The sequence below is a fragment of the Nannospalax galili genome, unplaced genomic scaffold (assembly GCF_000622305.1).
Source record: "Nannospalax galili isolate Female #2095 unplaced genomic scaffold, S.galili_v1.0 scaffold841, whole genome shotgun sequence".
NCBI classification, from domain to species: domain Eukaryota; kingdom Metazoa; phylum Chordata; class Mammalia; order Rodentia; family Spalacidae; genus Nannospalax; species Nannospalax galili.
In genome coordinates this window covers 1,504,839-1,522,632 of record NW_008345000.1, presented here as the reverse complement: position 1 = coordinate 1,522,632, position 17,794 = coordinate 1,504,839, and the positions used below count along the sequence as shown (strand labels likewise).

General features: G+C 40.4%; 1 protein-coding gene across 8 annotated transcripts in view; it reads right to left on the bottom strand.

Annotated features, from left to right (window-relative positions):
- Positions 1-17,794, bottom strand: part of Slc38a4 (solute carrier family 38 member 4) — a 69,485-nt gene that overhangs the window by 37,912 nt on the left and 13,779 nt on the right. For 3 of the 8 annotated variants that reach the window (XM_029567428.1, XM_029567432.1, XM_029567433.1), the window contains exon 1: positions 1,084-1,155. The exons of 4 other annotated variants lie outside the window; for them this stretch is intronic. The gene's annotated coding sequence lies outside the window, so the exon portion shown is untranslated. Of the gene's footprint in view, positions 1-1,083; positions 1,232-17,794 lie in introns of those variants that run through there. One more of the 8 variants, XM_008841306.1, reaches the window with a different exon arrangement.

Sequence of the window (17,794 nt, the reverse complement as noted above, 5' to 3'; positions counted from 1 at the left end):
CAAAAATTAAGTTATTTCATTTCCTTTAAACTAACTTATACATTAAAAACAACAATCTCAATAACCTTTGACACACTGTAAAACATGACCTTAAATATAGGTGATGTACTTTTTAGGAGTATCAGTACAATCAAGAATGTCCAGGAACATAATTTAAGTATAAATCTATACAGGGGGATCTTGATCTGTAGAATAATGGCAATCTTTTTTAGAAAGCACGTCGAACTTTTTTAATTTGACAAGATAGTTCTTTGTAACCCACTGTCCTATTCAAATCTGTCTTAAGTTGAAAATTTCTCCACTGAGTTATAAGATGCTCTTGGCTTTGTTTTAGGCTGGATTTTTAATAAAAACCATCACCATGGATTGTGTAAGATGCTTAGTGCAGAGGGAGATATAAATCCCCTGTCAGATTGATACTTTTGAGAATGGCTACTTCTGAAAACCGTCACTCATTCTAGTCCGTCAAAACCTAAGGCTCGTTTCTATTTATTCAGTCCCTCCATTTCTTCTGATAACTGCTCTAAAAATATTGTGTCCGTAAAATGAGCAAGTTGAGAAGATGAGAGGAGGGAAGACAAAAGCCTTTTCTTTCTCCTTAGGTAAAAGTATGAACCCTCCGCACTCCACCTTCGCTCATGAGACATTCTTCCTTGGCTTAAATTTCTGTGGCTCTTGTTTTCAAGACACAGCAAACTCTTTAAAGGTGCAACATGAAAATAGAATTTGTACAACTCTGTGTCTTTTCCTAACACACATTACAAGTCTTTATGACATTCAGTGATGCATCGGAACATACAAGCAGCCAAACTTTGCTTGCTGTTTTTGCAATGTTTCCTTCTCCGAGTAGTCGCTGCCCCAATTTTTCAAATAAACTTAAAATCATTTACAAAAGAAAACTGCAATCAGGATGTGGGTAAATAATTCCCATGTTTGACATTATATTGAGATGATCTTTTAAGAAAAAAGTTACCCAAGTAGTATTTTCAAGCATTTTAATTTGTAATGAATAACCAATCAACACAATATAAAGAAGAAAGGACTACTATAACAGTGTGAACACGTGTGTAAAGACAACTGTACCTTAATTATTTATCCAGTCCTGTGCAGTCTTTCATGAACTGTTTGAAATGGCAGACCCCTGTCACAGACTTGACTTCTCTGAACTTTTGGAAAGCTAGACAATGATTTAAAGGCCAGTGGGCGTGAACAACGCAAGCCAATCAACACCAACACCTAGCCCCAACACCTCCCTCAGTCTTGCTTGCGTCAGCTTAAAAAAGAGAGAAGCTAATTCAGTTCAGTGTTGCACACTAGGATTAAACATCAGTTACACCAATTTCTATTTACTTTTAGAACTTTGACTTTTATACAACAAAATACTTGCTGAAAGTTTTACTTTGGTGTCGCATTAACATTCTTGGGTTGGCTGCTAGATGGAGAAATGGTAAATTCTCTTAAGGTGTTATGAATTGACAAAGTAAAGCAAGCCAAAAGTAATAGACATTAAACAGTCACACTATTGACTGAAATATTATCATCGGAATATATGGGCAATACTGATTACATAGCAGAATCCTTTTCCTTTGCCCTGTTGACGTGTTCAGAGGCCATCTGACAGGATGACAGACAGAGCCTCCAGTGACAGAGTGACTCACGGCAGTGGGACGCTGAAATTATAGACCATGTCAATGCTACCACTCCAGAGGCAGTTTGCCAAGCAAGCAAAATGTTGTTGGAGATTTTAAAAGAATTTCCCGAAGCATATATGTTCCCTTAAAAAAATTAAACCAACTTAGCTCTCCACATTCCAGAGGAGGAGTTGAAATGTGTTGGCAAGTAATTTATCCACTATAAAGTTTTAAGAACTAGACATCCTGAACGTGAGACAAGAAAAGGACATCAGAAATCAATCCAGGATTTGGGGTTCTCTGCTTTTTAAATATTTACGATGTAAAATATCTCAAAACCAATCAGAAGCAATGCTATATTACAACAGTTTTGTTAATTCATATATAGTAAGCATTGTTCTTTGCTTACAAAAACCCCCAAGTTAATGCACTGCACTAAACAAGCAGTTACCCATGTCTCTCTTCCCTTTGTTAGTGGGTCTGTTTGTTCTCCACTTTTAGAGTTCTGCGTTTGGGGTTTCCCCCTTTTCCTGGGGGAAAAGGATAGCACTAATTTTATTTTCTGGGAAATCTAAACTACATTCCCTTTCAAATTACTATTTCTATAATTTAACTGTAATCTTTCTTTTAAAATATTTTATTATTATTTTTATTCATTTTTTAATGTTTATGAGTGTATTGCCTACACACGTGTTAAATGCACCCGTGTCATGCAATACCTGAAAAGGTCAATAGAGGGCATCAAGTTCCCTGGAATTGGAGTTAAGGATGGTTATTAGCTGCCAAGTGGGTGCTGGGAATTGAACCTGGGTCCTCTGCAAGCAGTCAGTGCTCTTAACCACTGAGCCATCTCTCCAGCTCCTAATTATAATCTTTCTAACTTGAGATTTTATTCTGTTTTCCAAAGTTATCATGTAAAGATGAGAAACAAGCAAAGACTTGAAATAATTGTTAGAAAATTAAATACTAGTAAAATTCCATTTACTAATGTATCTACTGAACAAGAGTAGATTATATCTATCCTATAAATTATATTGTATATGCCTGATATGTGGACTTTACTGTGTAGTGCCATCGTATGAAGTGTGTAAATACTGTAAACATCTTACCCTCCTTGACATTTGAGGTTTCACTTTCTTCATCATTCTTTCCCAGGCGTAGTGAGTAACTGAAGTGATTGTCATGTTAGATTAACATGACAAGTACACGTTAGACTTCCCATGGTCTTATGTTTCTTTTCAACCTGCTCGCCACAGTAAAATTTTTATCATACAACTTTTCTAACACTGACTTAAAAATAAAGTCCACACTCAGGAAAACTAACTTGGCAAAACTTACATGAATTCAAACAAAATTCAAACAACTAAGGTCCTAGTTTGTTGTTAGACCACTTTTTTTCCCCCTAGATCATTTCACATATTCAGATGTGGTCAAAATTAGTAAGGAAATGTATGCTGTGATCGTGACAAAACACAGTAACTTTCTTTTTGTAAGAAAAACAGACATATATGATAATTTAATGTCCTGACTAGTTCTTAAAATCATTCCATAATATAATTTCACACATACTTGGTGATAGATTTATGTTGTTTTGACTTTTAAAATATTTTATTTATTAATTTTATTTTATGCGTATGAGTGTATTGCCTGAACGTATGTAGGTGTACCCATGCTGTTCAATGCCTGTGAAGGTCAGAAGAGGGTGTTGGATTCCCCTGGAACTGGAGTTATGGATAGTTGTTAGCAGCCATGTAGGTGCTGGGAATTGAACCCAGGTCCTCTGTAAGAGCTGCCAGGGTGGGGGCTGGAGAGACGGCTCAGTGGTTAAGAGCACTGACTGCTCTTGCAGAGGACCCGGGTATACGAAGCCCTCCTCTGACCTCCACGACATTGCACAACGGGGTGCACTCACATACATGCAGGCAATACACTCATACACACAAAATAAAAATAATAAACAAAATATTTTTAAAAAGTCACCCTTAACTGCTGAGCCATCTCTCCAGTCTGTTTTGACTTTTAAAACATGGTAAATATAGCCATGTGTGGTACAGATGCCTTTAATCCCAGCACTTAGGAGGCAGAGGCAGGCAATCTCTGTGCGTTTGAGGCCAGCCTGGTCTCCATAGGGAGACCTTGTCTCAAAAAAAAAAAAAGACTCCCCCCACCTCCAAAAAACCATGGTAAATATAACATGTTCAGTTGGGCTTTAGTTTGGTTCAAGCATCATTGTAGGAAGAAGGAATGAACCACAAACTTGGTCTCTCTCTCTTTTTTAATATTTTATTTATTATTTTTATTTTATATGTATACGTGCATTGCCTGCATGTAGGTAAGTGCACCTGTGTCGTGCAATGCCCTTGGAGGACAGAAGAGGCTGTCAGATATCCTGGCACTGGAGTTACAGTTGTTAGCTGCCATGTGGGTGCTGGGATTCAAACCCAGGTCTTCTGCAAGAACAGCCAGTGTTCTTAACTGCTGAGCCGTCTCTCCAGCCCCCAAACTTGGTCTCTTAAAAATGAAAACTTTGCGGGTGTGGCTAATGGGATGACAAACATCTTAACAGATCCTTCATAAAAGAAATTTTAAGTAAGTGCTTCCAGAGATACATGCAGAAGTTTGATGTCCTTGACTTCCCAGGCTCTGACACAATTCAATGCCAACACAGTGTGTGTGGTAACTCATCCAATAACTAATTGCTATGGGCTGAGGTCATACAAGAAGGTTTCAGGGAGCTCTGCGCCTCTAGTAGGACCAGAAAGGCAAACGGCATCCTGGGTGAAATGAAGTTGCCCAAAGGGTATTGTGACAACAGGGAACCTTCCTGGCTGCAGCAGAGACTCTCCGAACAAAAATAGGAGGGTGAGGTAATTCACACAGAAGGAGGCTGAATCTAGGAATCCAGGCTTGTGATGAGGAGCTTTGGAAATCATAACGGAGCCAGCAGAGTAGGGTACAGAGACATGGTGGGGTGAAGGTGGAGGCAAGGTCAAGGATGGCGGACATGATAGCTTGGGAGTCACGTTCTTTGCCCATCCTGAGAGCCATGGGTGAGAGGAGAGAGAGAGAGCTAAAACTCAAATTGTCAATGTGAATTTGACATTCTTATATCACAATTTCTCTTTTACCTCCTTCACTACCCCCAATACATGCTGTGAATTTGTGTCATCCTATTATGAGAAACCGCCAACAAAACCCTCACACAGAGACAGACAGGATACACAGGTACCAACTCATCCATACCAGACCCCTTCCATTAATTTTTGGTGGTTGTTTTCAAACAGTATAGAGAAGGTCCTAGAAGGCATCCCAACAGAGTGTCATTTATTGAAAGTACAAAGTCAAAGGGAATGGCCTTGGATCATGGCGGTGCCTTGAATTAAAATGTCTTAACCATATTTAAAGCAAAGAATCATCCCATCTGAAATTTCTACCTTCAATGCTGTCCTCAAAGGGACCCCATGAGGATCAAGTTAAAATTAGTCAACAATTAAAAACACAGGGCAACCTTGGTCTGACCATCATGGCATTTTGTCAGGGCACAGGAACGATAACCTCCTGTTCTCATCTTGACTGTACTTAGTCATGGAACAAAATAATACTTGGAAATAAAATCTGGTTAGTGCCAAAATCTGAGAAGACATGTACAAACAGTCATTACTAAGAAACCAAGTTACCGGGCTGGAGAGATGGCTCAGGGGTTAGAGCACTGCCTGCTCACGCAGAGGAGCCGGGTTCAACTCCCAGCATCCACATAATAGCTACCAACCATTTGTAACTCCAGTTTCAGGTTTCAGGCGATCCAATACCCTCTTCTGATCTCCACGTGCACTTACATGGATGCAGGCAATGCATCATACACATGAAAAATTTAAAAATAATAAAAATATATTTTTAAAAAAGAAACCAAGTTACCTAATTGTTAATAACTCCGGAGTATTCACTTGCTTTCTTTGCTCCTTCTTCGATTTCTCTTTGGCTTCCTAATCTTTTTTTCTCGTTTCTGTTTCTTTTTAACTTTCCTACACTTATTTATTTATCTGTTTATTTATAGAGAGGGTTTCTATATGTTTCCCAGGCTAGCCTTGAAGCCCCAATCCCCCTTCCCCACCTTTCAAGCACAGGCATCCTGGGATGCTACACCGTGCCTGATTTGACTTCCATGGGCCATGCTTTGAGACGCCACATTCTCTAAGCGTTGCTGTCGTCATTTTCGGCCTGTAGATTCATAAACTTCAATCCATTTTTAGTTGTAACCACCCATAACTTTCATAAATTTGTTAAGGTCATTGCAACATTTCTGCTCAGTAGAAGCCTGGAATGAACTTGGGGTACTTTTACCTGTATATCTGCATATGTTTTTAAAATAACACCTTAGCACACATACACTACAAATGGTTGTGTCAACAGCTTCATTTGGTGAAATTTTCAAAAAGTATAAATTTATAGCCCTCTCAAATATGAGATCCTGAAGGGTTTCTCAGCCTATACCCTGGGGTGAGAGGGGGTGATTTTTCTTTCTAGAACCTCCCTCTCTAAGGGAACTACTATAACCTGACCATAGAGTTCTACAGAAATTGTGAACAGGACGGCATTCCTCTCTCTTCAACCCAACCTAAGCCACCTTTACAGTTATACGATGAACCATTTTGGAAATGTTTAAATAGCCAAGAGCTACACTGCAAAATTAGCAAACACGTTTGGTGAAGGATGACAAACATATTGACTTGGCCACCAACCTGAAGAGAAAAATTGTATTTAGCCTCAGCTGACAGAGACTCCTTAGAAGACAGCCCGTAAACATTGGTATTTTTATGCTTTTTTTTCCCAATCTGTTTTATTTCTTGATTCCACATTGAAATGATGCAAGTTAAAACATTACAGATTCATTCCAGGTTTCTACCCATGTAGACATGGTGAGGACGGGTAGCAGGGTCTGTCAAATGTACAGGCGACAGCTTACATGATAGATGAAAATCCTAAATGTTAGATTAGTCTTCTTAAAAGCTTGCTTGAAAGGGTGATCCTTAGCTTTTAAAAGGTCTATTGGGTAACTGTAGATGGCCCAGTGGGTAAAGTTCTTACCATGCAAGCCTAAGGAATTCAAATCCCAGAACCCATGTAAAGAAAGGCATAGTATGGGTTGCTGTAATCCCAGCGCTCCTACAAATGAGATGGAAGGTAGAGACAGCAATCTCCAGAACCTCACAGGCCAGCTAGCCTGGTGTACGCAGCAGCAAATACAAAAGAAAACCTGTCTCAAACAAGGTCAAAGGCAAGGTCCAATACCCAAGGTTGTCCTCTGACCTCCCCATAGCATACATGCTGCCCCCACACATGCAAATTCATCATACAAATACATATTACACACACACACACATGCACATGCACACACAAGATATGCCTCCTTGATAAAGTAGCATGGCTAAAAGATGTATAGTTATGGCAGTATTTCCTAAACAGGTAACCACCTTGTCCATTTCTGTTCTTCGTACTAATATTAATGGAATGCTTGGTTGAGTTGTTTGCTTTTCTAATTAACGGCAACAGGTGCTTTAAAAGAATGAATTCCTTCAGGGTCATAGAATGCTAATTCTCATTGCTTTTTATCGGATTTCCATTTGTGTGTTTCTTTTTATCTATTATTTTATTTATTTATTTTTTTTTTTTTATTTATTTATTTATTGGTCTTTTTGAGACAGGGTCTCCCTGTAGCCCCAGCTGTCCTGGAACTCACTATGTGGACCAGGCTGGCCGTGAACTCACAGAGATCCGCCTGCCTCTGCCTCCCGAGTGCTGGGATTAAAGGTGAGCACCCGGCTCACCCGGCTATTTATTTATTATTTTTATTCTATGTGTATGAGCATATTGCCTGCATGTGTGTAAGTGCACCCTTGTCCTGCAATGCCTGTGGAGGTCAGAAGAGTTTGTTAGATTCCTGGAACTGGAGTTATGAACAGCTGTTAGCTGCCATGTGGGTGTTGGGCCCTCTTCAAGAGCAGTCAGTGCTCTTAACCACAGCGCCATCTCTCTGGCCCCCTATTATTTTATTTTATTTGGATTGGGTGCATTGCTTGCCTGTATGTAAGTGCAGGTGTTGTCCCATGCCTGTAGAGGCCAGAAGAGGGTGTTGGAATCCCTGGAACTGGAGTTATGAACAGCTGTTAGCTGCCATGTGGGTGCTGGGAACCGAACCTCGGTCCTCTGCAAGAGCAGCCACTGAGCCATCTCTCTAGCCCCTTGTATGTTTCTTTTATAAAAACAAAGTTTCTGAAAGACCAATGTGATTTTGTAATTCTGTTGACAATTGGACTTTGCAAACCTGGTATTCTTCGGCTTGAATTTGTGTTGTCAGCAGCTCCCCAAGCTGTGGCCCAACAGGCTGTTCTTGAGTAACGACGTTAGAAGCACTCAGTGGGACTTTGGGAGGGAATGCCCGTGGCACGTGGTGATAATGCGAACCAATGCGGTGTTAGATCAGCATACCCGCTGACCAGAGATGCGCTCGGGCTGGCTTTGTAGACCCATCCAGAACACTGAAATACAAAATCCCTCTGCTGTGGTCAGGTATGCAACGTGCCCGCCACTCCCAAGGCTCATGGGTTGATGGTTTGGTCTCAACGCAGTGCTCAGAGATGGGGCTTTTGTAAAGTGACTGGATTATAGGGGCTCTGACGTAATCAAAGGATTAACTCCTTGATGGAAGGAGTCAGAACTGATTGGACCATTGGAAGGTGGTGGAAATCATGGAAGGCGGGACCTAAGTGGAGGAAGCAGGTCACTGGGCATGTGACTGTGCAGGGTATATCTTGCCTCCAGCCTTTCCTCTCCCTGACTCTCTCCATCAAGTAAGTCACTTTCTCCACCACATGTTCCCTCCATCATGCTCTGCCTCACCATACATGGGCCCAGAAGCAACAGAGTCATGTGGCTACAGGCTGAAACACCTGAAACCAGGGGTCAAAAGGAATCTTTACTCTTTTAAGCTGATTTTCCTGGGTATTTAGTCATAGCAACAAAAAATAAAACATGCTTATCAGACAGCATTATTCAAAGGACTTTGAGCAGAGTGAGAGCGAGAGGGAGGGGGAGAGGGAGAGGGAGAGGGAGAGAGAGAGAGAGAGAGAGAGAGAGAGAGAGAGAGAGAGAGGTCATTGACATTTCTTAACTTTTCAGAGAACTGGGAAGGGTTTCCTGAGGTTAAGTCTCCTCAATGGAGGAAACACAAGTTTCTGAGGGGGAGCTCATGTCCCCTGCTGGGCTCCACACAACTCCAGAGGGGTCATGGTGCCCTCAGAGCCCTTCACAGGGCCATTGCTGACAAACTGCTGGCACTTTTTTTTTTTTTTTTTTTTTTTTTTTGTGTTTGTGTGTGTGTGTGTGTGTGTGTGTGTGTGTGTGTGTGTGTGTGTGTTTATGGGTTGCTCTGGTTAGGAATTACAATTCCTGGAGGGCTGGGTATAAAACTGGTAGTGTTAGTCTTTTAAATATAGCAAAGCTGACTTAGAAAAAGTAAATGTCTTGACCCTATTTAAGAGGACAGCAGCAGAAAGGAGCCATTCAGGCAGATGGTACATGTAGGTTTGAAGATGGGTTTAAGTAAGTCTAGACAGCCAAATTAAATTAGTTATAAACAATCTGTTTGGTTTACTTTGATTAATAATAGACTGGCTATAGTTGGTACTGTATAAATGTTGAATGAATGCAAGTTTTTATTACAGGCATTGATTTAAGCTATGCATCCAAACCTGTCTTTAGAACTTATTCATAAGGCTACAATGAGCCATTTGATGACAATTTTAATTGGCAGTCCTGCCATATGTTAAGATGTAGTGACTCCTCTCACTCAGAGACAGCTATGAAAGGTTAAAGGCAATGCTCATGCGGTGTAAGGATGGGGCACTCCACTGGAGAAAGCTGTGTCCCCACAATGTCAGCAAATCATGTGTCCAGAGAATAATGACAAGCGAATTTAGAACTTGTTAAAATGCAAGAATAAAAATCTAATGATATTATGACCGCTAATGTTGTTTTAAAATTTATACATGTGATATATAAAATGCACGCAAAGAAAAATGCCTGAAAAAACATATCAAGCTGTTATTTCTAGCACATGGAAAGATAGATAATAATCACTTTGTCTCATCTGATCAACCTTCAAAAATATGGATCAGCCCTTGTTTTCAGAAAAACAATAGATAAGTAGAAACAAAAGGAAAAAATCTATTAGCTTTTTCAAAAACTGTTATTTACTCCTGGGTACCAGCCACTCATAAATCACTATTTTTAGTGAGACTATTTTGGGAACTTAACTAGCAAAATCTCTGATTCTAAATGAGCATCTATGAACAATTTCAAGCCTCACTAAAATCATATCTCTCCAATTTGTCCTGAAAGGATGAATTTCCCATATGTAAGAGGTACTCTAATAGGTCTCAAAATAATGTAAAAAATGGGGATCAATTTTTTCATAATCTTTTTTAAGATAGCCAATTTCTGTGATGTAAGAAGTCATCTATCTCTACTTATTCATTCAATAAATAATATTGAGCACCTTTACACGCCTGCCTTTATGTTAGGAACTGAAACTAAAAGAAAAGAGTAAAAACCAACAGAAGGAAAAGATCTAGTTTCTGTCCTCTCTTAAGAGAATCTGTTGCTGATGTAGATCTTAAAGACATAGCACGGTATATGAAATACCCATCAGAGGGGAAGAAGTGTGGTACCCAACTTGACTTGAAAGGGACAGGTAGATGGGCTGAAGATCAAAGAATAAATAAAAGCTGTCAGAAGAATGGCCTGGAGAGCGGGCTGCAGGCAGAGGACATCCGGCACCTGCAAAGGAAGAAGGAGGAGACGGCTGCCAGATTCCGGGAGCGATGAAACACAAATGGAGAGCTCACTGCAGGGACCGTGCAAGGCTGTGGGTACCAGGTCTTACGGTTGTTTGACTAGAATGAGTACATAAGCAAAATCCAGCCCACCTGTACCACGCAGAGCTCAATATTTCACATATGCCAAGAAAATGTGCTTCATTAGAGGTCGTGATGATGAAAGGAAATACAGAGATTGTAAGCATCTGCACAGCACGAGTCAATGTTTGCCCACGGTGCCTCCTTGGAAAGAGGGTGTGCGCTGCCTTGGGTCTCTGCTCTGCGTCTGGACCACCCAAATCACTGCACCATTCATAAGAAAAGAGGTCAGGTTTGCATGGTGAAGATGCTCTTTGGGGTGACACAGAGTTCTGCCCTGATAAACCCACAAAGCTGAAAATGCATTTAATACATTTATATTACTGAACATCATGTCCTGGGCACCCACCTTACACCCATTCAGCAGGCGTGCTTTACTACAACTGGCCGTCACAAAGGATTATTGCAGCTCATACAGCTAGCTTGGGAAAAGATCAAAATTCAAAAACCCAAGTCTGGTTTCTACTGAACACATACCACTTTCATCTCAGTGCAAATGACCTGTGTATTAAAAGGGAGTTAATTACAGGTATTCATGGATTGAATTTTTAACTGTAGAAAACTCTATTCTTTCTAAGATACTTGGGAATTATTAAGTGAGAATTTATGGTTCAATATATTAAATTTTCCCTCATCATTTTAAAATTCACCTGAATTGTGACGCTTAAATAAATCATATGAATAATTTACCCAGTAATAACAGTAATATCTTATTTTGCCAGCACCTACATTTTCTGATTTTTCTCTCGCATTCTTTTCTATAGGCTGTGATATAGGAGACTGGTAACAGATGGAATTTCAGAAGAGTCATCTGATTTTTGCTCATGCAGAAGACAGTCTGGCTTATGTGTTTCTCTTTAAAAGCTAATGGCATTTTCTTGGAAGTTTACTCAAGACTTTCAGCATTAGTTTTTTTCTGAGAACGTTCCCTGCTTATGTCTGGAGCTATCTTTGTATATCCCTCTAATCCACCAAAGGGGGCTTCCGACTTGCCAAGAACTGAGTGGCTGAGCTCGGTTTCAGGTATCGGTAAGTGGTACTGAGACACTGAATTCGAACTTGACTCAGGAGAAATCGTTTGATTCTTACACCATCTAGCTGAGGGTCCGTAGACCCTAAGAGCCTTCAGTTCCTCACTTATAAAATGGTATACAAGTCCCAGGATTCAACTTTTAGGAACAGAAATTCATACACTCATCTTTCGGAATCCTGGCACTAGTTTTTGTTTTGTTTTATTTTCTTTTGAGACGGGGTTTCCTTATAGCCACAGCTGACCTGGAATTCACTATGTAGACCAGGCTAGCCTCATTCGATCTCACAGAAACCAGTCTGCTTCTGCCTCCTGAGTGCTGGGATTAAAGGTATGCACCACCTCGCCTGGCCAGGCACTAGTTTAAGAACTAAAAACTTTAAATTAATAGCCCTGAAATATACTATACACACAGTCATAATTCAACATGATCAAATTTCTTTCTCCTCATGAAGTTCCGTGGCCACCATGTGGACTAAAACCTTTGTAATGTAAGTGGTAACCGTACTTAGACAGAAATCAGAGAAAGAGCAAAATGACTGTCCACAGAAATATGTTTAAAATAAAACTCTGGCTGGGCGTGGTGGCACACGCCTTTAATCCCAGCACTCGGGAGGCAGAGGCAGGCACATCTCTGTGAGTTCAAGTCCAGCCTGGTCTACATAGTGAGTTCCAGGACAGCTGGGGCTACAGGGAGACCCTGTCTCAAAAAAAAAAAAGAAAATTCTGTGTTGTCATAAAACCTCAATTTTAAATATTTCTATTTAATTCCCCTCATCAAAACTTTCACCAAAAGGAAAAAATGAATAATGAAATTAATCACCTCTTTTTCCTGTTTTTATTCAGTTCACCAACTGTTCAGTCAATAAGCATTCACTAAGCTGCTGTCAGTACAGAACAGTGCTCCTTCCTGTCTCTGTAACTTTGGGTCTCTCTACTTCTTAACATGCAGCTGTGTTTTACTGTGACTGGCCATGAGCCTTGGAAGTCTTGAGGAGCTCCACAGGTGAGTTGATACACACAAGAGCACTGTTTAATATATACATTAAATTGCGTGTTATGATATTACAGCAAGATCTACATAGCTCTAGCTTTGTGTGTTTGAAGGCCTAGCACTTCCTGTTCACAAAAGCCCAGCTTTACCCCTTTGCTTCCCATGCTAGTATGGTCCTATACATGCATGATGGTCCTAGTGTATTTCCCAACGCCTTCTCAAATACCGGGTGCCTGATGGAATGAGGGGCACAGTGATTCTGGAGTCCACATTCAAGGACTTTGATCAGAGCTTTCCTCTGCTGCCCGCCCGCAGGCTCCTCAGCGGGTAGATGGGGTCTCACTAATCCCCTATCCCTTTGTGCTCCTTCTGCCTTATACATACTTTGCGATACTCACATGCTGGACTGTACACATTTGTTTACATGTCTGCCTTCTACACTTTGTGTCCCCAAGAGCAGACGCCGGCTCTTATTTTCATGCACGGGTCACTAGAGTTTTCAGAGCTTCCTGCCAATCACTTTGGGCAAGCTGTGTGATTCCCCTTTGCCTTTTTCGTTAGTCTCCCTCTCTTCATCTATGAAAGGAAAACAATAATGACTACCTCACACTTCTGTTATGACAGCTAACCAAGTTCGTGTCTGTACAGTGTTCATAAAAACATCTGGCACAAGGTAAAGGCTATGCATTTGTTATACAACGTATTCAAAGATCTGGAATGATGGCGCATGTAGTACCCGCTTCATAAGACTTTGTCAAATAGAACGTGGTAGCACACACTTGTAATCTCAACACTTAGAAGGCTAAGGTGAAAGGATCTCAAGTTTGGGCTACATAGCAAAACTCTGTCTTTAAAAAAAAGTCTTTGCTGAAGAAACAGAATTCCATATAAATATTCGGGGGCCCCAATTTTCTCTTTAAAACTGAGTCTCATGGGACTGGAGAGATGGCTTGGAGGTTAAGAGCACTGGCTGTTCTTGCAGAAGACCCAGGTTTGAATCCCAGCACCCACATGGCAGCTAATAACTGTCTATAACTCCAGTTCCAGGGGATCTGATGCCCTCTTCTGTCCTCCATGGGCATTGCACAACACGGGTGCACTGCATGACACAGGCACATGCAAGCATAACACACTTATACACATAAAACAAAAATAAATGAATAAATGAATACAAATTTAAAATATAACTGAATCTCACAAACCTTATTCAAGGTTATTGTGAGACTTAAATGGTGTAACAATATTTTAGCATATAAACCTGTAAGGTATTTTTAAAAAATATTTTATTATTTTTATTTTATGTGTATGAGTGCATTGCCTGCATGTATGTGAGTGCACCTGTGTCGTGCAGTGCCATGGAGGTCAGAAGAGGGCTTTGGATTCCTCTGGAACTGGAGTAAAGGACAGTTCGTAGCCACCACGTGGGTGCTGGGAATATCACTTGTAAGAGTTAAATGATATTTGTAAAGATCGATTGTAGTATTAAATTAGTTGTAGCAGGTCCCACCTCTAGATGAAGAGCTATAGGCAATCGATGGCTGCTGAGGGAGGAAGAATCCATCTTCTCTGGGGTTGAGCCCGGGTTGTCTAATCCCAGTGGTCAGACCCAAACACATGTGCACACTAGCACCACTGAATACTCAGAAGGTTGTTCATACACACACATGCACACACACACACGCACACACAACAATAACAATAATGATTAGAGGTCAAGAGACTGAGAGGGAGTGAGGGGAATATGGGAGGGGGGGAAGAACAGAAATTATGTGAGCACAGTACTTACATATGAAATTCTCAAAAAGGATACAAATTTTAAATAATAATGGCAAGCCCGTTCGCTTTGGAATGGTTTTACTGTTACTGAACTATTACTTGATTTGTCAAGCTATTGATCAGCACTGTCGTGAAGCTGGACAAGCACAAGCTTTGACCCTGACCCACAGAACCTCAGAAAACAACCTTGTAATAAGACATGGTCTGCAATATGTGTTTGTTTAATATTAACCAACCTGTGAACTGAACAGCACCATGATACAAATTTATCCCTGAACCCGTCCTTTAGCCAGTGTTTAAACATACAAATATCCTGGCAGATTCCCTGGGGGTGGGGAGTGTTTGGTCTTGCTCTGGGTTTGCAGTGAGACTAACAAAACTTTAAGACCCAAAGATGAAGGAAGATACATTTTCCAAGTGTCAAAGTACATTCTGCCTGAGTCCTGAGCTTTGAGGATGCTGTCTCATTGCCCAGTGACTGGCCACTTGAGTTTGGTACAATCACAGTGAGCTGAGTCTACTGCAGATCATTTTAACCACTGTGAAAGGGGAGTGGGTTGATAGGCAACAGGAACCGATGCCTGGCTCTTTTGGAGCCAGCTTCTCGATCACACGGAACCACGTGGCTGCTCAATCTCTTCTTCCTTTTCAATTTAGGGAAGTCTTACAAAAAGCATATACTTTTTCACTGATTTGAGATTAACCAAAATTAACTTGCTTATTATTGGAGTTTCAGGCTAAAAGATTATGGTGCCAAACCCTTTGTTCGATCTAGTCTTACTTATTCTTTGAAATATAGAAATGAGGGACTCCATTCATTTCAGCATACAGACAGACAAGGTGCATAAAAAGCTTAAGAAAACATTTCCTTTAGAAGCTTTATCTCACATAATCATAGTTATTTATCCTATGATATGGATGCAAATATTATTTGAGAATAATTGGCTACATGATACCCGTGAAATAGTATGCTTGAATTGAGTAAATTTGGAGGCAAAATGACTTTTTGAAGGACTCTAAATGGCTACAGGGAATCTCTCTGCCTCTGCCTCTGCCTCTGTCTAAAAATTATCTTATTATTAGCCAGTTTTATTTAACTATTTTTACATCTCTCTCTCTCTCTCTCTCTCTCTCTCTCTCTCTCTCTCTCTCTCCAGTAATGAAATGATTCACATAAAAAGCTTAAAACACAATCTGGAATAGACACAGTAAAAACTGAATACACATCAGTTGCTGATCGTGCATTTTTAACTCTGTGGATAATGTGACATAGCACAGATATTTAATATTTTATGGGAATGTGCTCCAAAGATGTAGACTACTTTTGATTCAGAATATTGATCATACATAAAATTACTAAATTCCAATTCAAACATTTTATTCCATATCCTTGGCTAAAATCCAGATGGCAGGTTTAATGCATAGGTCTTTGGCAGGTAACACAGGACTGATTCTCAGCCTTCTGATATTTATAATGTTAACAGACCCTCAGGACAAATGGCTTCCCCGATGAGCCCTGTGAAACACGGAGCTGCTGGGTTGTAGCATTTGTTGCCTGTATTAACATGTCAAGCAGTTAGCATTTTATAGGTTGGAGGCCCTGAAAAACATCTATTTGTAAGGGGAGTGCAGACATGCTCTGATAACCACGGCACTGCTCTGCCCTGCGGTAATGTCTGTTTACTCTGGTCTGGTATTCAACCAAACACAAATTCGCCATAGCAACTTAGCAACACACAGCATATACATATGTGTTTCTAAGACAAGGAGAATATTTTTTAAAAGAAACATACAAATATGCTTTAGTTTATATGTGCAGACTAAATATTCTACAGCATAGAAATGTGTAATGATATTTTAATGCAACCCTAAGAATATTTTTAAATCTTTTATTCAGAAGATTTCTATTGATTATCATTATCATTATTATTATTACTATTATTATTTGGTCTTTTGAAACAGGGTCTCTCTGTAGTCCCAGCTGTCCTGGAAGTCACTATGTAGACCAGTCTCGCCTTGAACTCACAGAGATCTGCCTGCTTCTGCCTCCTGAGTGCTGGGACTAAAGGCATGCACCACCACGCCCTGCCCCAATATTTTTTAAGTGACTTTGTAGGCAGTAACAGTGTAGAGAAATTGGAACCTTGACCTAGAATAATCTCTCACCAGTTGAATGTTCAAATTCCTGAAAGGTTTGGTGCAGAATTAGAGAATGAGTTCTTTTTTTTTTTTTTTACATACTTCAAAATAGCAGTAATAAATGAAATTATATTTAATTTTCCAACTCCTGCTCAATAAAAAGTTTCTAGTCTTTCTCACCCAGAGTTCCAGTGATCAAAAATTCACATGTTTTTGTTGTGTGGTTTTGTTGTTCAATATCTTTTCCCTTTTCAGTGCTAGGGTTAAACCCAGGGCCTGGGGCATGCCAGGCAAGCATTCATCACTGAGCTGCATCCCCCAGCCTCTGATGCCTCTTTGATCATGTGATCACCCTCCAGATGTGAGTCTAAGAACGGTACTAAGTTGGCCATGTAATATAGAGAACTTCTGGAAACTTTAATTAACCTGGACCTGGATGAATAGACACTTTCTCAGGTCTACTCCTTTGCCGCTAAGGCAGATATTTTAATTTGGAATGCGAAAAACAGCACCCAAGGCACGAGTGACCAACTCTTTTGCAATGGTTGCTGATCCCTCCTCACCAACTAAAACACAGGTCTGGGATCCTGTCCCAAGTCCTGGGCAACCATTACATCTCCAAAGCCTTCATCCAAAAGTATCTCAACTTAGGCGTAGCCTCTGGTGGAGCCTCTGAGCCACTTCTGCTTGAGTTGTGTGCTCAGCATTCCAGGTGATGTCCCCATCTTAAATAGTATGTATGTGCTGACTTCTAAGGGTCAAATCTGACTTGCGGAGTGAGAAAAGCAAGTTCATTGCTCCTCAGACATGATTTCCTGATGGTCCTTGGCAAATGTATTACAGGTTCCCAAAATGCAATGTCTCATTAATTTGGGTAATATAGTCTGACTCAACTTTATTTCTTAAGGAGGAAAATTGCAAATTTGTTTAAAAGATGGCATGAAATAATGAACTCTCAAGGGCTAGAGCGATGGCTCAGCAATTAAGAGTACTGTCTACTCTTGCAGAGGACACAGGTTTGGTTCCCAGCACCCACATGTAGCTAACAACAGAATTCCAGTTCTAGGTGATCAAATGCCCTCCTCTGACCTCCATGGGCACTGCATGACACGATGCACTTACATACATGTAGGCAAAACACTCATAACATAAGTTACTTAATTAAAAACTTTAAAAAATAATGAACTCTCAAACAGGTACCATGTTGTTACAATGATTAACCAAGGCCAGTCTTATGCCATCTAAAACGCCA